The sequence below is a fragment of the Pithys albifrons genome, chromosome 5 (assembly GCF_047495875.1).
Source record: "Pithys albifrons albifrons isolate INPA30051 chromosome 5, PitAlb_v1, whole genome shotgun sequence".
NCBI lineage: Eukaryota > Metazoa > Chordata > Aves > Passeriformes > Thamnophilidae > Pithys > Pithys albifrons.
In genome coordinates this window covers 34,216,523-34,239,589 of record NC_092462.1, presented here as the reverse complement: position 1 = coordinate 34,239,589, position 23,067 = coordinate 34,216,523, and the positions used below count along the sequence as shown (strand labels likewise).

Here is a 23,067-nt window from a genome sequence, read left to right as displayed (position 1 = left end):
GTCTTGTCCTCCAGAGATTCTTTAAACCCCACAGATTTGACTGAAGGTGCAGATAACTTCCCAGGTCCTGCTATGGTGAAGGCTGACTTCAAATAAATTTGTGAATTCAGCATTCCTGTAGCCTTCAGGGGAAGCTATTTCTGTAGGCAGATTTCTAGACACAAACACAAGCTGTCTTACAAAAGTATCACTTCCTGGGAGCTTCCTTTAAAGAAATGTTCTTGGGTTGACTAAATCTGGTTTTAAATTCCTCCTTCTGCTCAACTGAGTATAAAATGAAAGTTATTGTGATATAAGTCTGTAGCAGCCTACTGAAAATATTGTCATTATACCCATGCTTCTTGACAAGTTGCAAAGGTAAGATTTCTTTGTTTGGCAAAAGTGAAGGAATTTCCCTGTGCTTGTGATGAATATCCAAAATATTGTAAAGTTCTCTTCTATAGTGCTTTTTTTACCTTTTTTTTTTCTGTTGTTGTTGGTTAGTTTACTTTTTTTTGTTATGTTTCATCAAGATTTTGAATAATTGTGCAAACTCTAAGGTAAAAGCTCCTCTCCTTTTTACCAGTTACATCAGTTGAATCTCCAAACCTGAAGAGTTCATGGTTTGGCAGATAACTCTTCTTCTGCATTGAACACATCAGAAATATTAACGTGAAGTTGAGAACATGAGAATTTCAATCCAGGGCCCAGGGAAAAGTTCCATTTGTTTAAATGTTCCATAGACTGATCCTTGTCCAATAAGAATAAAATATTGTCCATACTGGAAGTTTTGATTTCTATTTCTGAAACAGAATTTGAGATTTAGCTTTGACTTGGAGAGCAAAGAATGCAGATGATTTTTAAGCAAGATAAAATACCAATCCAACTCAACTTGTGCTGTGAGTGAAAAAGTTTCAGAGAACGAGGATGAAATTTGAAGTAGCAAAAGTTTAAATGTTATAGTATTACTTACATAATCCTTCCAGATCACAAGAATAGCAAAGGCTGTGAGAAAATAGTTTTAGGGTGTGTATGCATTTTAATATTTACACAGAAAAATGTTTTTATTTAAAAAAAAATTAGAGGATCTAAACTAATCTTGCTCCAAAAGGACACTTGCTTTATCTCTTTTTCTGAACTCCCTATGTGCTTCTTAAATATAGCTGTCAGTCTTTTCCAGTGAAGACGTAGAGCATGCTGTATGGGCTTGGTTCTAACAAACACACCTCTCTCTTTCCTACAGAGCTCTCAGCCAGTCACTCTGCCGCAGCTATTGTGGTCATTTCTCTAAACCTGAGTCACTGCTGCTTAATAGCTTTGGTATAATGGATAATCCAGGCAGCAGTAGTTCTAAGAGCTTCTGCTCAGAGTCAAGGTCCAGTGGTTTGAATATCCTCTCTCCCTGAAAAACTTTGTATTCTGAGAGACATGGGAAAGGGGAGCAAGCACAAAATGGTACGTGGGCAAACTTGAAGATAGCTGCATTTTTAAGGGAATTTTTAACATCTTAGAATGCAGAGTTGTTTATAGATCTATTTTGCCAACAGATAAGTTTCCTAAAAGCAAGGTTATATTTTAAGATGCTTAGCATGTTTTGCTGGCTGTCAATTCTAGTTGCTTAAGGCACTTAGTCTCCATAACAAACACAGAAATGATGTATTTAATAGAGGGTGACTCTGCAGAATCTGCAGTGTCTCAAAATGTATACCTTGTTAGGATGAGGTGAATTTAAACTTTCATTGCTCAGTGGAGTGCTTGTTTTGTTTGTTTCTTTGTGGGGGTTTTTTGTGTGTATATATACATATATAAAAGTATAAACTTGATTTATCTTAAAATATGCTACTTACACTGGATATGATTTGACTTAAAACTTGATACCTCTTGCACTGAATTGCCCTGAGTGTCTCAGAACAAACTCATCCATGATGGACACAGGCAGGTTATGTCCACCACTGCAGACAAGACAAAAATGAGGATGATAGGGAGAAGAGAGTAAAATAAATTAACATTCTGAGGACTCAGAGGGACTCTGTCATTGAGATGATTCTCTTCTAATCTCACTTCTTATTTCACTTCAGGGAATAAAGCTTATTTGGGAAGATTCCACATTGCCTGCTCAGTAGGGGTGAGGTTTCTGGCAGCTCATTCGCTGCAGTGTGGCTGAAAATGGTTATGCACCCATAAATATAGTGTTAATATATGTTCTTCATTTTTATCCTTCAAAGAGGGGGTTTGAATTAATTTAATCTAAAATAAGAATTGTCATGAATCTTTTTTATTTTTGGTTGTGAAAAATTCTATAGATGCTGATTTTTTGAGGGCTTAATTTTACTAAGGCAATTGGAAAAAAAAGTCTGCAAAGAATACTTTGACAGAAATACTTAATTCTATTCCTGATATCACTCACTTCCTCTTTTTCCATCTCTTGAGATGTCAGAGAAAGAAAGAAGGTTGTGGGAAAGACGACATTGCATTCTAATCTCATGGTTTAAACTCTGTATTTGCAATTCAGTCAACATATGAAAAAAAATCAGTTATTCTCCATGTAATTAGTATGAAGTGGCCAAGGCTGGATAACAGCCTTCCTAAATTGCTTCGAGAAAGTATGGAGAATGCGTTTGACAGATTTTTCTTGTTGCTTTACTTAATTTTGTCAAGACAATGTATTCTACTATCTTATTTCACCAAGATGTAATCTGGCCTGACAATCGTGTGCTAAATTTAAAAGTGAATAATGCTTTAACAAAACCAATTGGAAAACTAAATCTGCAAAACTTATTTGTGTTGGATAACACATAAAACAAGGAAACAAAAATACTTATCTCATGAAAGTTGTCAAAAAAATGGTATCTTACAGCAACAATGCTAAAAGATCAGTACTTGTCTTTGTTCATGCCCAGAGCTCAATCAAATGGCATGAAGAAAGGAGAAGCTTTCTCAGCAATAAAACTAGGCAAAACTCTTATTAATATAACTTTCTAACTAATGCATTAAATATTTTGAGGAGTGAGCACTGCAATTTTTATTTAAACAAAAGTACTCATGTTTTGATAACTTACAAAAAAAAAATGGAAAAAATCTATTCAGAAACTTGTTTAATAAAGGGGGAGGTCTGGCAATAAACTTCCAAACAAACAGCAAATGAAATATTTCACTTGGTCAGAGATCTTTTCTTGTGGTTCAGACAGTACAATAAAAAAATCCATTATTCACACAGCTCAGCTCTGCAGTAGGCTCTACTGCAAAAACGCACCATGTCAGAATTGTGACAAATTGAGACAGAAACATTAAACTGATAAAGCAGATGCGCGCCAGAGGACTGTACCTTGAAAAATTATATTAAACAGTACCAGAATTGTTTTCTGTGTGTGTTTGGGGCTTTTTTTGCTGGGGTCCTCCCCCACCCCCCAGCTGTATGTATGAAAGCAGCATGCATGTTCTGGTGTTGGATTGTTTGGATTTCGTTTGTTGGTTGGTTGGCAATTTTTTCGTGGTTGGAATTTTTTTCTTTGGTTTTCTTGTTGTTGTTGTTGGTTTGGTTTTTTTTGGATGTGGGGGCTTTTTGCCCATTTGCTTTATATGCAGAAATTAGAAAATTTTTCACTGTGGATACACAGAATTATTTTAAGGAAGGCCTGTGAAATGCTGCTTCTCTGGTGGAAGCCCCACAGTATCACTATCATGGTAGCTCAAACAGTAGGCTGCAAACAACTTCTGAGATATTTTGACAGCTTTTCTTTAATCAGTATCAACAGAAATCAAATCCTTTGTGTTCTTGTGTGGTTTAAGAGGGAAAATATAAACAAGAAAATAGTCCAAGGTATTTAAAAGTAAATAATATCATATTGAGGAAATGCAAGGTTAGTGCCTGTCTTTTTTTCCATAAAAGAATGCCTTTTCAATTGGTTATAATTTCAGTGTGTCTCTTTCCTTGTAAAGTGCTGGGGTCTTTGTGTGTTTTTTATCTTTTTTATTTTATTTCCTCCTCTCCCCTTCCCCTCCCCCCCCCGAGTTTGTTTTTGACATGATTTTAAGTTTTCAGAAATTCACTTTTCTAACTAAAAATGACTTCGAAATATCTTCAAACCAGCCTCTGCTAAGGAAGTGCATTCCACCTGTTTTTTAAAGTCAATTTAATATTCATTGCATGGTTTATTTTTTTATGCACTATGCTGCAGAGCATTAGATATCATAACACCATAAATTAGTTCTTTCTATAGCTGGTATAGTGACACTTTTCTTAACAGGGACAGGAATATTAAAATTTCTTTTAAGTTTTAAAATTATTATATTCTAGCAGTTGTGCCAATAACATAAAAGCACAAAAGCATGATGGTATTCATAATTATTGTCTGAAAGAACTGAGTACAATAGAACTGTCCTAAAGTCATGTTGTTGACTTCCAAAGAATGACTGAAGATGTTAATTGTTTGATGAAAGACCAGGAGATACCTGTGTCTGTATGCACTCTAGATGAGTAGATGATTCAGTCTAAGAACTGAAATCCTGGCCAAAATCTAGCTTAAAGCTTTAAGGTTTGTGTTCACTTAGTACTTCAGAAGATGGTTATGAAGACGTGAGCAAGTGAGTTAGTGCAGATTTGCTGGTAAACATCAAAGTGTTGACCATATTCATTAAGATAAATGTCAGGGTCTGAGGAGGCTTAAGTTGTTACCATGGAATCAGAAGTCTGTAACCTGATACAGGGTGGGGAGCAGGAGGACAAAGAAATGTTGTGTTGGTTGTGTGTGGGTTTGTTTGTTGGGGTTTTTTGTGGAGTTCACAATTGATGTGAACTCTGAGTGTCCAAGACCTGTGAGGAAACCCTGAGACTCTAAATATTGAATATTATGATAATATTTGTTACCACTGATGCCTTAACAAAAAGTATTTTTTTCTTTGTTACTACAGCCAGTTTTTGCATCATTACATCAATGATATAATGAAAGAACACATAGACTTAAAAGTGGCTTTGGCATTCTCTGGTATCAAGCAGTCTCCTGTGAAGCAGGTTATTTCCATCTTCCCCCGCTCTTACGTTGGTTGAGCAAATCTGCAGTGACCAGAAAATATGTGCCTTTTACAAATCAGAGCCTCGTGGTTCTTGAGGATATGAGAAGTGGCCTGGTGTTTTGAAGAACTGGTAGTCTGTTTTGGATGCATTACCTAGGGAAAACTAAGTGACCAGAAAGTGCAGGGAAAAGTAGTTCTAGTGGGGAAAACAGAAAAATATCTGACTCTTTTTAGATTCCACAGCTACTGTGAAATGTATTATGAGGCAATTGTAGGCTTGTGGTTGGTGGGAGTAAGAAAGGGTGCCAATAGGTTCAAAAGCCCATAGATATATCACAATGTGTTTTATTACCATTTTATTTTCACTTTCATTTCTCTGTAGCACTTACTGGAGAAGAAAGCCCAACAAACAAACTCCAAATCACTTTGTTTTATCTGAGCCATTCTCCAATGTTCATATTATGATTAAACTCAGAACATTTTTACAACTGGTTTAGTTTTAGACTTTCAAAGAGAAGAAGAAAATAGCAAGTCCCTTCCAGGATTTTATGAGAGACTACCTCCACATCCAACTTTTTAACTTTTTTTTTATGAGTTCTTGGGAGATGCATTTATCAGAATGGATTTTAACTTGTCACAGAAATAAATTAATGCAAACAATTTTATTAGAAAAACTGTGGTGATTTGTGCTCCAGAATAGCATTTCAACACTTGCTGATATCACTAAATATGAAGAAAACAAACTGTCTTTAAAAAAAAATATATATATATATGCAAATGGCATAAATACAACTTTGCTGTTTTTAAAATGAAACTGAAGGGATGTGTACTTGTGCCTGAAGTTGTGTTAGTTTATATGTATAGCTTGTGTCTCAAAACCTATTAAATGTCAATGCTATGTTGCCATTATTTTTCCTGTTTTGAAGCAAAATGCATGCAGTTTCTATGATGAAAACAAGTATTTTTATTTGGCAGAATGAGAATATTACATTGTGGGCAAAAATTATGTAGCCTGGTGTGACAGATGGTGAGAATTGCAAAGCAGCCATTGGTATTGAAATTGAATTTAAAATGACTTAGTGGTTTTATAGGTTTTTTCTCTGTGTGAATGGATGAGTTCAATAGCATTTGCCTGATGCAGATGCTCTCTTGTTTGTTTGGATGGAGCCATTGGAAATGGACTGATTCTGTGTTTGGGAGATATGCCTGGTACATGTTTAAAAGCCTGTCTTCTGTCTCTGAAAGGACTTTCTTTGTCAATGCATTTGAGGTCTGGCTGTTTTGTGCCTGCATTTTCAAGACAATGGGTTTGCTGGGCTATGTAAGTAATGCTGCATTTGGACAGTTTCTACCATCCATTTTAAGCATGGTGGAGGGATGCATCTGGAGTCAAGAAGATTTGGGGTGTTTTTCCCCTAGGTGAAAGGAAAAAAAATAACACTTCATGTAAGCATGTGTTTTAAGAAGGCTAAGGAGAATTTTAAATGATAGGTACTTGCACTTAAGTTTGTAAACCAAACTTTGTAAATCAATGGTTTGATTTCTACCCACCCCCCCCCCCCCAAGGTATTCAGAACTATTCATAATTTTAAAGGATATATTAGGTGCTGAGTGCCCTTAAAATTCTGACTCGTTCATTTAAAAATGCTAGTGAGATGAGAAGGTTAAATTAGGCTGACTTCTAGCTTTAAAAATTGCCCTCTGATTTAATTTTATCATCCTTGCTACACAAAATATCAGATATGCTTTCTCAAATTGAATGATTTTCTGGGTGTATTCTCATTATGTGCTTTATCCATAAGAGAATGGCACTAAGAGAAAGATAAAGTGTCAGTTCTGTAAAAGCAGATAATTTTCTGGGTAGTTATACACGGGGATCAGGCTCAGCACTGAGGAGGATTGATGTTGTGAATAATACCTAGCTGAAAAGCAGAAGCTCGACACGGCAAGATCCTTTAGAAGATTGGTATAAATTTTGTTGAAGCAAGGCTAGGCCAGCTCAACCTGTAATGACTGAAAATTGAGACAATCTGATTGCTGTTCATTTAAAAAAAAAGGGTAAAAAAATCAGTTTAGTGGTGCTACTATTACATCTGTCATTTCAGAATTTTTAATGCAATACTTGATAGAAACCTAAAAACTTATTTTCTTTTAAAATCTGGTCATATATTGTCTGAAAGAAAAGGAAAGCTTTTGTAAAATTTGCATAGTTACACATAATTACTTTCATCTCTGGGGGTCATATTTTTCAGGAATATTCAAACAAACACCTGGATGGCAATTTTTAATTTGTGCTCTCAAACCCAGCAGTGTCAATTTGTGCTTTCAATGTGTAGTTTTACAAATAATAGGATATGTTGAAAGTACTTTTAATTTCAGAGATACGTTTATCCAGGCATTTCTATTTTGGCCTATTTCTATCTTAAAAAAAAAGGTATTTTAGAAAGCCATTGACGTGGGACTCTGGAGAGAGTTGCAAGAACAGCACATATGGATGAGGCCACGTGTTCCTAAGATGCTACAACACCTTCAAATTTGCTGACTCTCTGGAATTTCTGAATCTATTTCTGTCCAAGCCCAATGTGAGTGGAATTAGGATATTCTACAGGGAAGGGACCTAATCTCATCACCTTTGATGTCCCAAATGAGATAATAGATTTTGAACTCTTGATATCTAGGTGTATTTTCTTACTTAGTTTCCATACCCTGCCCTGGATGATTTCTGTAAGGACATGTACTCCTGCCCTTCAAAAATTTTGCAAAACATAACAGGAAGTTAGACACTTGCTAAGAAATCAATTTTCTATTCCAGTAAGTGTTCCAGTTGCTGAATTTCACACAGGAAATGAGATGTATTAGTCACTTACCTTCAAAACAAGTCTTCAACTGTGCCAGATTAAGTAAAATTTAAATAAACTATGTGAAAGCAACTTTCAAATTGACACCACATTAATGTTTCTTATGAAAAAAACATGAGTGGAAAAAAATTAACTGGCATGGATAACTTCTTAATGAACTTATCTGGAGATTCTATTCTCCAGAGTATGTTATCTCAGACTGTTCTCTGAGAGAGAGCCATTTCTTATCCTGGTTTATGCATATGTTGGATTTTATTGCAAAAGCTTCCTTAGAAACCTTCAGGAAGTCCAGGAAAATATATTCTTTTCTGATGTATATTTACATCTAGATATTTCAGAAAATAATTTGGCAACCTTTTAAATGAACTCAGGAATGTATCACTCACCTGGAATTATAAGCAAGACTTTGACAGAATTTGTGATATATCTAGATAACAATTTCTTGGTTCAACAAAGGGTAAAACTGTATCCTAACTTTCAAGAGAATTGTTGGTGATGAAAGGTCTTCCTCTGTGAACTTTCTGTTGTGTATAAAATTGCACATGATCAAACATGCTAGATGTAAACATCTAAATGTTATGCTCCTGATTGATTCTTGCCCCAGACTAACTGCAAAGGCAATTTACTGCATTCTCATCCCAATAAGTTTGAGATGATAGGTTTTGGTGAATTGAGCTGTTAAGAGACATAGTAGTGCAATATTCATCATTTCTTTAATGATTGAGATGGTCTTAGTCCCTTACAGGCATCAAGAGATGAATTCAGTTTGGTTACCTAAAGGGCAACTAACCTGCTAAGTTTGACCCCCACTGGTTGTTTCAATCAATTCCTTCCATTTAAAATATATGCCACAATTTAGAGTAAGACAAATGTTAGGAAAAAAAGACTTCGAAGTAAATAATTTAACTAATACCAGTGAAAAATTCTTCAATTATGTATTAGTCATAAACCTTCCAGCTATCCTTACCATGAATAATAAATATTAAATAGTTGCTATGAAAAGGTTCCTAACACACTGCAGCTAAAAGTTGTTCAAGTTCTGGTAGGAAAAATTAAAGTACACATCTTTATTCCCTTATGGGTTTTTTAAATTCAAAATTTGCATGAAACTTCAAGAAGAAATAACTAAATGGTAAATAAATTGACACTGAATCCTTATGTATTTTGTATCCATACTTTGTGAATAGGGGATTTCTGCTTTCTTTCATACTTTTGTGAGCATTGAAAAATCATGACCTCATGTGACTGTAGTAGACATAGTTTTATAAGGCTCACATTTTTTCTGAATTTTCAAGAAAAAACCAAAAATCGTACAAAAGCATATATATTTCCCCTATTTTTTAGAAATCCTTGTAAGGCAGTTCACATACTTGTTATCTTGATTGTTTCACTGTGCAGGATGTCAGTGAAGAATTTCACTTGGCATAGTGTGGAAAACAGGAATGAAATAGAGTAGTGAGAATTCTGGCTCATAGTGTCTCCAACAAGTGTTGGATGCTCTTTTTTTTTCCTCCCCCCACCCCCCCCCCAAAAAAAAAAAGTTATTTTGGCAGTCTTTACCTGGTACAAAGCAGAGTTTAAACTTTGGAGAAAAGTATCCCGAAAGACATATGTCACAGAAGTTCGAACAGCATTGATGAGGAGGAGGAAAATACTGTTTTATTCATTTGTCTCTGGTCTGTTGTGATTTATTTGCCAGGCCCATTTTCATTTGGAAGAACAGATTTGCTTGCCTGCTTGACCAGAATGCTTCTCTTTGACAACTGTGATGTCATAATAACAGCTATCTGTGAAATCACTAGGAAAACTGAACATGGTGAAGAAAATAATTCTATTATAAAAAAAAATCATGCTGCAAGTTTATATATATATATACCTTTGATATACCTGCAGCAGTTTCCACAAGAAACTTCATGTATTACTGTGATTTAGGTTCCCACCGGCATAAGATAGATTTGCAGAAATAATAATAGAGGGGTATAGCCATGCAGTGTGATGTTGAGAAAATGAATATATGTTTAATTAGAAAACCTATGGCAGATGATGCATCTTTGCATCTCAAATTTCATAATCATCACCAAATTCATATTCCCATCTTTAACAAAACAGCCATAAGTGAGCAATCACCTCAGAGAAGGATTCACATTTGTACTGCAGGCTAGATTATGCACACAGTACTAGAAGCTAGAAATTGTGGTTTACTTAAGAAATGATAGACCATGAAACAAACAAACAAAAAACCCACATGAGCATAGGCTTCTTAAATCATTTTAGTTGACTTTGAGCACTACCAATGTCAACACCTAGCATTTCTTCTTGCTTTAGTCAAGGAACTCCTGTCACTGCTCCTACATACACTCATGTTGATGAGTCAATGTTATGACACACATTGATCTAGAAAAATCATTTTGACCAAAGGTATTGAGAGCAAGAGCAAAAATACTACAAAGTTTCATTTGCAAAGATCTTGAAAATATTTTCTTTCCCCTATCAGACAGAATATTATTTGACATAGACAGAAGAGTGTGCTTAACAAAAGATACCTACAATAACAGAGTTGGTAAATCTTAGAAACTTATTTAACATAGTAAATATTTTTGAATCTTAATACTATATGTTAGTCTGATGGGGAGTATCTGCCATCTGGTGTCTAAATGTGCAGTGCAATTCAAAGGTGAAGGATGGGGATGTTCAGGTGTTGAGGGTTGCCTTTATTGACTCCAGGCAAATGTTAAGTGAGGGCAAAAAATGTTCTGATTTCTGTGAGGTCTTCATCTTGTTTTGTTTACTCTGAATAGCTGATATTGGTTATGGTAGACATAATGAATGCAATTTGGGGAGGGGGCTGGAAGATGGAAATCCACCAAAATGCAGCAAATAAACATTCTTAATTTGGTCAATCCTGACCACAAAAAAAAAGATGATCTGTCTCCTGAACAGACTCCCTCTTAGCTAGGCTGCCAAACAGAAAGGAAGGTTGAAACTGAATATGTGCCAAGAAAAGGAGTACTGCATCTGAATATGTTGAAATCACACCCAGACAAACATAGCTTTTCTTCATGATTAATATGTAATTTACGCCAAATTAAACATCCTTGTATCTATGTGTACATAATTAGCTTGTGAGGGATCCATCAATATTGTCAAGATTCTGTGTTTATTTCTTCCCTCTGCCCAGTGGCCTTTACTGGTTACTTTTTAAATCTTCTGTCCTTTTATCCTTTACTGCTATCTTGTGGTTTGTGGTGAAAACATTGTTCAGTGTCTTTTTGTCCTTCACTTTAATTGCTGTTAATAAAAATGTTTAAAGAATCCTTTTAAGCAAAGAACAGCAATTACCTTGTTTTACATAGACCTTCACTAAGCCTTATTTTATATGTAAATATTCTGTTCTTTTTAAGGTACAGGTGGAGTATGAGCAACAGTAATATATATATAAATCTAAAACCTGTTTTTTTGACACAGAAAATGTAGGTCTGAAAACTGCTGACTTCTAGCATAGCTCTTAGAGGAGGAAGACCCCTTAGGTGCTAGTATGGGAAATTACTAAGTATATATTCTTCATAGTACTGTTTATGTAATTCATATCATACCTTTCACTCTTAGCAAATGAAAGCTGTGCAGGAATTGCTTTCTAAGGGACTCGCCCCCACACCCCTCCCTTTGAGGAATACATCTGGTGCTGGTAGTCTGGTTTGCAAGTTACAGTTTCAGATGCAGATTGAGCTCTGTCTGGGACCCTAGAAAGGCAAGAGGCAGTGACCTGTCAACTCTTTAGGTAGCAAGTGACACAAAGACGGGTGGTGTCAGCCAAATGAGTGAACATTGGCAGATGCAGCAGAAGCCGAAGACTCTGAGGGAGGCAAAGGAAAGAGCGGGAGTTGTGTGGGTCTAGACTGTGAAGGTTTAAAAGACCAGGGGTTCCTTTGTTGAGGTGCTCCTCAGAGGCACTAGCTTGGGCTGTTTCTGTTACTGCACCATGAATAGATTGCTTTATGGAGCTAGACATCTAAGAACTTAAACTTATGGAACTTTCCATCTTCTATGGGAAGCCTCAGGTCGAACCAGTAAGGAAACCTGGTCTGATTGTGAGTGTGGGATCTGTAGGGAGTCAAACGGGGCTCCTGTTGGGTCACTGGAACTGCCTGCTGTGAAAGGGTTTCGGTCCCAGCAGTTAAAAGTCTCTGGCTTTGGGAGTGTGACTGCCAGAGAGTTTCGTTAAGTTTCCTTAACACCCCAACATGTTTATGATCCATCTCTTGAATTCTAAGGTACATTGTGACATTGACATCTTCCAAAAATTTAGAATAAAAATCTATAGATAAGTCAAAGTCAAAGGGCCTAAAAGAGTAAATTGGAGGGAGGAGTAGAAACCTAAACTATAACAACATTCAGGATGGATACAAGAAATGAAATTACTAGAAGCACTGGTTTACCAATTGCTTTTAATTTTATTTAAGATAGTTACAGTATCTGATCTAAACTTTATTGTTGAAGAGTGACTTTTCTAGAATCCACTTTTTCAAGTAATATACATATTTTCTTAAAAAAGAATCTGATTTGCAGAATATAATTCAGAAAAAAAAGATAACAAATGCAAAGTTCTTTCTTTGTTGCCATCTTTAGTGATAAATTAAATGCCAAAATTTTCAGATTTCTCCATCCAGATGCATCTGCTATTGGCTTTCCATTGTTTTCTCTTTGATGTATATAGTGTGTATCTAACTCTTCAGCTTTAGTAATCAACAAAACCAGTGTAATATTTGTCCTTCTCTTTATTTCCCATATCGTTTCTATGCCATTCAAACTTCTATTTTTTAAAATTTCTTCTCTTTTCTGCTTAGTTTTGAAAGCCGAGACTGTTTATATGAGACTGTTAATTGAATTTACACATCAAAGATTATTGCTCTAAGTCACAAAAATCTGTACATTATTTATTGTATTTCATTGGTTTGTCTCAGAATAATTTTGTAGTCTGGTTTGTAGTAAAGACCTTTCTATAAGAATTAGGAAGCCCAAACCAGTAGCCTAAACATGTCCCCATTAGCTGTTTTCCGCTTCTCTTCCCCTGTCCTTACCTGATGCCCAGTCAAGGTAAGATTCATTGTCATTAGGAAAAGAGATGACTAGTAGCTTTCATGTGAAGTCTTACGCTTTTGGTAGATAGTTTCAGATTCTTAATTTACAGTAAATAATGCAGAAATTAAAATTCTGATTATTTCTTTTTATATACTAGTTAAAATTGTACACAACGTATTATGCATTTTCATTAGCTCCAGTGATGCTACTGGTTCTGCATTTTTTTTGGTGTCATATGACCTTCTAGAATTTATTTTAATGAAGGCTGGTCATCATGTGGCTTCAGAAATGCAGAATACGGTGGTAACCTTTCATGTCCATCTTTTTCTAAACATTTATCCCATGCTATTTGAAAAGGTATTAAAGTCACTGACCAAAAAAATTCTTTAATGATAGAGATTTAAACCCTTTAATCACACACAGGGATGAGCCAAATTTAAATTTAGTCAAACAGTTGTTATAACAAGATTATTCTTGTGTAAAACTAACTCAGTCTTTCAGTGTAAAGGTTAATGTATGCAATATGTGAAAAACTCATGTAGTTCTAATAAGGTACTGAATAAATGGTGTACTGTTTTGTTCATCGATGACTAACAGTTAAATTTGCCTTTTCTAAACCACTGCATGACTACAGTATTCACTGATAGTAGCACTAGGTCATGATCCTTTATATCTGGTCTTTTTTCTGTGTGTAAAAAAAGTTATTAATTTGCTTCCTGACTGTGCTTAATTCAGACCCAAATATTCAAATATTCCTGGTCCCCTTTCCTTTATAGTAAACCTGCTGTGTTATATGTTAATTCTACTTTCTTTCCCCTAAAAAGTAACTTGGGCTACTTAAAGCAGTGTGAACATTCATTAACTTCCCTCTGTTATGGTTACTCCTCCCCTTCATCTCCTGTGAAATGTTGGCCAATATACCACAAGCCCTTCAGTGTGAACTGAAGGAAGAGTATCTGTGCGCTCTCAGTACAATTCCTTCCTGGGCTTGATCAGAGGCCTCTCTAGGCACAGAGAAATTACCAGGAACCCTGCCACTAACCCTCAGGAAGTCACAACAGGCCACTGTGGCCTTTGGTCTCACCTCTTCTCATTACAGTTCAGAAGATGATCTATACTAGACGTTCACTCCTCACAGCTTTCTCTCATCCCTCTCTAGATGGGGATGAAAAATACATTGAAAATTCTATAATAAAAGAATTGTCAACAGAAAGAATTGAGTTACTGAGGGCAGGGAGAAGGGTAGGTAGTGGAATAGCACACTCTAAATCAGTCTCTGAAATGGTTTAGAAAGTAAAAACCAAAGTTACAATGTACATAGAGGAAGGAACTCATGAGAATAAGAACAAAGTGTTGAGAATGGAATGAAAGAATTCTGACATCCATTGTGTAGATAGTAGCTGATACAGATGTTTTTTCTTGTGTGCACAGACATTTGTGAAATTTATAGAAGAATAAGCCGTCCAATGACTGAGAAATACTAGGAAAACTATAAAACATAAACCTAAGACATGAAACCGAGAGGATATATGTATACAAATGAAAAGGTGCATGTGAGGGTTTGCATAAAAAAATTCAAATATATATATATTTTATAATGATGCTGATAATTATTTCCAAATGAGATCTAAAAGAGTTATATTAATAGTAGAGTAGTTCAGCTAGTAAAATTTTCTTGGGCATGTTATCACATAAACCCACAATCAAGGCCTGGGTCTTGTTGTGTTGTATGAAAAATATTCTCTTCATACTTGTGGTATAAAAGGGTATTTCAAATAGTGAATTTGTCACAGCAGGTTACAACTGTGCTTCTCATTAACTGCAGTAAAATGCATCAGCTCTACAAAGGAATCAGGTTGCCTTTTTGCTCTTTGTTTTCCCCAGTTGTTTTTCTGAAACTCTCCCATAAAGCTATTTCTAGGCTGTTTAATATTTCCTGCTTTGATGAACCATGAAGTTATTAGTTATATCCAGTGGGACATGTCATTTTCTCTACAAGCAATTCATATAATTAGCATTCCTGGGAGAGTTCAGTGTCTGAGTGAACAGTACCTCCTTGAAATGCAATGTGCTCTGAGGAGGGTAGATATACCAGAAGGGAAAGTTGTCTAAGGCATATCTGATGAAGATCATCACCTAGACAGTAGAAGGAGTCTTCTCCAAGTTTGCTATTTAAATGAAAGCTTGCTGTTTGAATGAATTCTGTTTAACTCACTGTTACAAATGGTCTGCTGACTAAAATATCAACCTTCAGCTAGGATATAAGCAATGATGTAATTCCTCCCTTTACTTCCAAGTATGTCAAACATGTTTTCCATATGTATAAAGTGTCTTGTTTACAAAAGATTAGAAATCTGTTTTGTCAAACCACTATCCAGTTAGTATTTTTCAGACCTTCAGTTTGGGTAAGATCAAGAGCACATGCAAAATCTGTTAGGCACCAATGATTTTAGCATCTTTTTCTAAACGTCCCTGGGTAATACCTTGCATTACTCCATATGATGATTTGTGCTTTCTTTTTTTTTTTCTCTGTTTGTTTTTTTCCATAAATGTGTACGTGTGCAAACACAATAGGAAAGAAGTGGTGAATAAATATACACAATCTGTGAGGCAGTTATTGGAAAATGACAGTATTTTCCTCTGACAAACTCTGTTATATTTGCTATTGTTTATTTTCCCAGTAGATTTTTGTATCTTTGATTTAAGAAGTGTCAGAAAGTGCTTCTCTACAGCATGGCAGATATATTTTTGTCTCCTAATGAAAATAATTTTTTTCTGCTTGCTATTTGTATTTTCCAATAAATTGTAGCTGCCTGTGGTCAAAAACTAATTTATGATTTTTTTTTCTCTTTCAGAACCTATTTTAGGTAATTAAGATGTTGTTTTTTTCAGGTAATTGAAACTTTGGTGTCAATCTTAGCATATTCCTCTTGAAATAAGTTCCTTTTCTGAGCCAAAACATTATTTTTCTTTCTATTTTAGTTTGTTCCAAAATTAGTCATGGCACCACGACCACCACCACACCAAGTAGGGTCAGCCCCTGGGTGCTGTAGACAGTCCTGAGGACCTCTCACTGTCACTGTCCAAGCTTGCTCGATCGTGGCAGATGGACCTTAGGACTTAAACGGTGGGGCCAGTTCTGCGCACGCTGTGCCTCACCTAAAAAATCCACTGCGCAGGCTGGAAGGGCACACCCGCATGGGGAGAGCCCTTCTCAAATCTTCATTTGCGAAGTCTGGCCATACATACATACATACACACACACACATAGTCATGACAACCTTATTATTTTCTGCTTTCTTCCAACCCAGAATTAAACAAATTTCATTCTATGCTGTTTGAAAACCATTACAATAGTCACAAGAAATCATAAGATTAAACCAAACTGATTATATAATTTCTCTTCATTATGGATTAGTTTCCAAAATAAGATGGTGGAAAAAACCCCTCTGCATTTATGTACTGTTTACTAAAGTATTTCAGATAGTGGGGAGTTCAAAAAAGCCTCACATATTTTCCAAAGATGCCTCACTTTCCATGTCATTAAGGCAGTCTCTCTCTCTTACTTTTTGAGTTGAAAAATTATGTTTTATGGAATATGGGCTTGAAATCCTTCTGTCCTACCCCTTTCTGGCAGTCTGTAGATAATAATTTAAAAAATTACGTGCTTCATATGCATTGCTGAATGTCCGAATGTCCTGTTGCTGCTATACCTGAAGTGTTGGTAAAATATACTGTTTGTTGCAATGACATACTGTGGTGTTGGCCAAATGGTATCCATTGCTGATTATGACAGCGAATTGTACTGTTTAGTTATGATCACTGTTGAATCATAGGTTGCTGGTAATTTGTATTATCTGAGTATTTTTGGCAACCCACAAGGACCTGAATTAGTGACATCCATAATTTTCATTTTTTTGAGTCTATTACATAATTCATTACGTCTTTTAAAACATATGTGATAGACTTCAGTTTGCAAACATTTACAAATAAGCTTATTGGGCTTTGAGGGTTTTTTGTTTCTGGTGGGCTGGGGTTGCAAATAAATGTACTTTTTGTACTTTTACACATTTGCTGGTTTTCAAAAAATGAAATATAAAAAACCCCAAACCTCTTATATCCTTGCCAGCTGACTTTTCCATGGATCATATGCTTACACTTGCTAAGTGACTATGCCTAGTAATTTAGAATCTCCCTAACGTTGATGGTGGACTGAAGTATAGATGCTAAAACCTTTGAGACTCATGGTCTGTAACAGAATGGAGACTTCACCTATCCCTTTAACCTGAATATCACACCCTTCCAAGAAAATGGAGAGAATGCTGCTTCTTTCAGCTCCTTAATGTCTTCTTTTCCTATCTGAGAGGTTCATGTACTTATTGCAGTTGGCTTTTAGCTGTTCCATTATAATATATGATATATTCTTTTTTCACTGGCTCTTGTTGGAATACTTCATGGGCTGCCTATGTTTCTGGCTCTTAAAAGAGATTGGTCAGTCTACGGTCATAAACTGTAAAATTTATATACTGGAGAGGGGAGACTCTATAATAAAACCTGCCATCCTATTCGGTAACTTTTCAGAGTCTAAAGCATTTATAGGTGTTCTATACATTCCAAGTTAATAATGATAGAATGTTGTGGTTTGTAAAGTATACAAAATGGGCACCGAAGAAAGAAGGAATTTAATCGTTTGGTGGGGGCAGTATTAATCTCTATTGTATAGTACCTGCTGGAAACATAAAGTTTAAATGGAATATTTTGTGTACACAAAAAAACCCCGAACATCAAATCCAAAAAATCAAATCAAACAAATATATAGAAACCCAGAGGAAAAGGAGAAGACAGATACTTTTTTTTGGGAAAAAAAGGCAGTTGTGCAAAGGAAAGAATTATTTTATGGAGCAAGATGTTGAAATTCCTCCAGAGAATTGAGGTAGAGGCTTTTCATCAAGAGGGAAAATTGAACCACATTTCCTTTGAGCAATACTGAGTATTCTTCTCTTGACATCAATAAAACATCAAAAGAGTAAGAAGTGTCATGAATAAAATGAAGAAAAGACTATATTGGACTACATGGGAAGCAGAAGTTTTAGAGAATTGTGGTAGATGCATTAGATTTTAAGTTATTTATTCTGAAGTTTTATGGGTATGATTGGTATGATGGTTTCTGTGTTCTTATTCAAATAGTAAAAACTAACTTTCTTGAATTGTCAAAGAAAATGAGTTATTAAGACAAATTATCAGTATTGATGTATTATACTTGAAAAGGAATAGTAGTAGTAGTACTATACCAGAACAGCAAATGCTGATATTCCTATTCTGTGAAAAGTGTTTAGTGAAGTCCAGTGATTTTACTGCTACATAGTAACTTTGAGAACTGGCATTTACTAGAGGCACATGTTTGTTTTCGGGAACATGTCATTACTGCAGATTACCATATAATAAAAGCTTTTATTCTTTTTAAACAATATATTGCATATAGGAAAATGGGGAGAGCAGAAGAAAACGGGTGGCTTGGGAAGGTAATAGATACAACATTGGAACAGTGCTATTGAAAAGATTTTGTTTCTTAACCACAGATAAAGATATTTCACCTTGAGAGCAGTCTATCCTTAAAACAGTGTTACACAGCAATCTCTGTGAGACTGTAAATCTCACATATACTGAAAAAACCCAAACCAAACCAGTACAGTAATAACTGTAGGCAGTTATTTAATTTATTCTGCAAAATATATGAATTAAAAATGTAAGAATTTTATAGATCTATACTAAATATTGTGGGCAGACCTGTGTCTGGCTTCAAGAGTTATGTGAAAGGGTCTATTTAAAAAGGAATAGCAAACAGTAAGGAAAGGTGACTTTTAGTTTTTAACAAATATTATGAAGCTATCAATTGCCTGAATGACAATTAGATTCTGAATTAAAATGCTAGCCAAATATGAAGCTGATGGGCTTAAATGAGTGCAATACGAGTAAAAAATATCTGAATATATTATTTCATTATAAACCCCCCACCAGACTGAAGAATGTGCTCTCTAAACTCCTTCAGATTGCCACTAGATGGTGATAGTAACCTTTAAAGAGTGTGGACTTATCAGCTATGTACAATACTGAAAGTTGCTTTGCTGACTGGTATATAGAATCTTGGAGCAGTAATATCCACCAGCTCTGTAAAACCAGGAAGACATGCAACCATTGCTGGCTAAAGACATAAAATCCTCTTCTGTCTTACCCTCTTACTTAAAACTGTGCTGTGTAGTGCACTTTAATGATGATGTAAATATCATGGAGCTACGTTTTATAGCTCAGTATCAAAAAGGACAATACCAGTTGTGGTTTGGAATGCTTCAGGAAATTGAAAGATTTGGAACACAAATTTATGGAAATGTTCTGTTTGACCATGTGGGTTTCTGTATTTCCTGCCATCTCACTAGCATGGTACAATTGTTTCCCATTTTCAGATTGGAACTGGAGGTTTTGGCATTGACAAGGGTGGGTAATTTCATGGAAACACATTTCATGGGGAATATGAGCTACACTTTAGAAATTCTATTCTGTAAAACATCTTACCAGGCATTAAAGTGCACATATATGTGTTTTGCTGAATAAGGGCAACTTAATAGCTTTGAGTTCTGGGACTAATTACAAAGAGGTACTCTACTGATTTCAGTGATCTCCTCAAAACAGCAACTAATTACATTAATTTTCTACCAGATAGAATTTAATCTGTGGAGCTTAAAACACTTTTTGTCCAAAGAAATGCATGATTTGAAATTGCAGTTTAATTTGGCATATTTCAGAAGGCAGCCAAATTGTTCCATACCCTATCTTCTCCTTATGCCCTCCTCTATTCCTTCATTTGTTTAAGACTACATATAAATCTTTTCAATTTCTAGTAAAACTTGTGTAAGGTAAATATCTCTAACAAATGAGCATTTTATGTTAGTGTCATTTTCTAGCCTTTTAGAGATCATCTATCAGTTGTTCTTGTTAATCACTGTGTTTACAGGACCATTCATCATCAAAAATTTTCCCAAGATGCTAACTGTGAGGCTTTTGATCTACTCATGTACTTAAAAGAAGATTTAATAGGCTGCCCTGTTCCCTCTCTTAGGGACATGTAATCAAATGCATTATATATGTGAGGTCCAAAGCTCCCTATTTACATTAGGGTTCACTCTGTTCCTGTTTAGATGTAGCTACCTATCCATAAGTATTGATATGTAACTGTCGTAACAGATGTCATTGAGTCTTCCATCATTTATATTCCTTAGCTGAAGAAAAAGGAATTAAAGAAAAAGGCCATTAAATTATAAATTGAAGACAGGGTGAATTCAAGCTGAAAGTCTTGTCAAAATCACTGACAGCAAGACATAACTTGAGTCAGGAATGCTCAGTTTGCACACTGATATTTGTAGAGATTTAAAACTGAGATTCAGCCAATTATTATCTGTCTGATAAAGATGACTATGGTTTGCAAGAATAGCTACCTTGTACTATGAATAAGAATATTTTCTTTTCTGATTCCATGTTGAAAGTTTTATAGACTCATAGAATCAATTGGGTTGGAAAAGGCCTCCGAGATCATCAAGTCCAACCCTTGGTCCAACTCCAGTCCATTTACTAGATCATGGCACTCAGTGCCATGTCCAATCTCAGTTTAAAAACCTCCAGGGATGGTGAATCCACCCTCTCTCTGGGCAGGCCATTCCAATGCCTGATTACTCTCTGTAAAGAAATTTTTCCTCATCTCCATCTTAAATTTCCCCTGGCAAAGCTTGAGCCCGTGCCCCCTTGTCCTATTGCTGAGTGCCTGGGAGAAGAGACCAACCCCCACTTGGCTTATAGCTTCCTTTCAGGAAGTTATAGACAGTGATGAGGTCACTTCTAAGCCTCCTCTTCTCCAGACTAAACAACTCCAACTCCCTCAGCCTCTACTGATAGGGCTTATGCTCCAGTCCCTTCATCAGCCTTGTTGCTCTTCTCTGGACCTGCTCCAGCACCTCAATATCTTTCCTGAACTGAGGGGCCCATAACTGAACACAGTACTCAGGGTGTGGCCTCACCAGAGCAGAGTAACAGGGGAAGGATCACTTCCCTGGTCCTGCTGGCCACGCTATTTTTGATACAGGACAGGATCTCATTGGCCTTTTTGGCCACCTGGGCACTCTGTAGGCTCACGTTGAGCTTCCTGTCAATTAGTACCCCAAGGTCCCTTTCTGCCTGGCTGCTTTCCAGCCACTCTGTGCCCAGCCTGTAGTGCTGCAGGAGGTTGTTGTGGCCAAAGTGCAGGACCTGGCACTTGGCCTTGTTGAACTTCATCCCATTGGAATCAGCCCATCTCTCAAGTCTGTCCAGATCCCTCTGCAGAGCCCTCCTGCCTTCCAGCAGGTTGACACTCCCTCCCAGCTTGGTGTCATCAGCAAATTTGCTGATGATGGACTCAATCCCCTCATCTAAATCATCAAGAAAGATAGACCACAGAACAATAAAGATGGACCTAGCACAGATCCCTGGGGAACACCACTGGTGACTGGCCGCCAGCTGGATGCAGCTCTGTTCACCAGCACTCTCTGGGTCAGACCCTCCAGCCAGCTCCTAATCCAGCAAAGGGTACACTTGTCCAAGCCATGGGCTACCAGCTTTTCCATGAGTACCTTATGGGAAACAGTGTCTAGATAGACCACATCCACAGCCTTCCCCTCATCTGGTCACCTGAGATCAGGTTGGTCAGACAGGACCTGCCCTTCCTAAACCCATGCTGGCTGGATTGAATCCCCTGTCCATCCTAACGTTTACTTGCTCCTGGTTAATGTTCCCCTTTGCTTTATGTTTCTTAAAATCAGTAGCAAGATCATTATCCCTTAACAAATCTGCTTGTTATCAGATGAACATTGATGAATTCCACTTTATGAAAAAGTCTGATATATCTAGTAGCACCTCAATATGATGTCTCAGTATGGTGAACATTAGTCATTTAGTTTTGAATAGAAGTCTGTTTTTCTTGTGAATAGCCTGGTTGTTTTGCTTTCTGTGCTTTGGTTGATAGTGTGGAGAAGTTTATTAGTACTTGAACTGGAATACTCTCAGACAAAACTAAATTACAGGTGCTTTACAAGAGTATGCTTTAATGCACATCAGCCTTCAGTGGGCAATTGGTCCCTTGAGCCATACTGGAGCTACTTGAAATAACCTATAAAATTTTTCCAATGTGAGTAGTACATTCTCAACCCATTTATTCAAATATGCTGATCTCTTGTTTGTCTATGCTTCCTGCTAAAGCACATGGTCTTATAGCACCAAATTGCAAAGGCTTTTGCCTGTCCTAAAGTTGTGGATGTTGGGGATTTTTTTTTCCTTCTGTTTCAGTGTTTAGTTTTTGGCACTATTTTTAGTAGTATTAGTAAGACCAAATCCCTTAACTTTGCTAGGCAATGCAGTAACCGTGGGGCCAAAATTATAATCTCAATGGCTAAATAAAAATATTCCTATTGCCCAATAAACCATATATTCAAAGTTATAGTTAAGGATTGGTAAGAATGAGGGTGCTATACCCATAAAGTCACTTCTTTAAATTATGAATACTATTAAAAGAAGACCAGATGTTCCACTGAGCTCATTTTGCTTCCAGTATTTTTCCTGTAGGTACTATAAGAAGTAATTATTCTGGCTTCAAACTAATGAAGTCAGCTTGGAAGGGGACAAGTTTTCAATAAACATGCCAAAATTTACCTATTGTGTAAGTGCTGTTTCTCAGAGTTAGCTGAGGAAGTACTATTTTCTTGTTTATTTTTTGTAAGAAAGCCATTCCAGCTAACTAGTTTGTCAAGAATATTGACCCATGAGAAAACAGCACTCGTTATAGAAACAACTACTGTACAAGCTTTGGATAATTTGATGTGAACACTGTTCATAATTCATGATACTGAAAATTATTTATGCCAATAATTATGCTGATGTGTCCCTACTTCTTTCATCAAGTCTGGCTCTGCACTGGTGGTGGAAGTTTTGAAGTTAATATTTCATAGTATGAAGCAGGAAATGGGCCAAACTCAGTTCTCCAAATACCGTCCCGTTTTTAATATAATATTCCTATAGGTTTTTAGCTCCTTTTATAAAATATCATGAGCTTTAATAC

General features: G+C 36.2%; 1 protein-coding gene across 1 annotated transcript in view; it reads left to right on the top strand.

Moving 5' to 3' along the window:
• The first annotated feature begins 253 nt into the window (after positions 1–253).
• Positions 254–23,067, top strand: part of FSTL5 (follistatin like 5) — a 364,104-nt gene continuing 341,290 nt past the window's right edge. The window contains exon 1 of the mRNA XM_071556179.1: positions 254–357. The gene's annotated coding sequence lies outside the window, so the exon portion shown is untranslated. The remainder of the gene's footprint in view (positions 358–23,067) is intronic.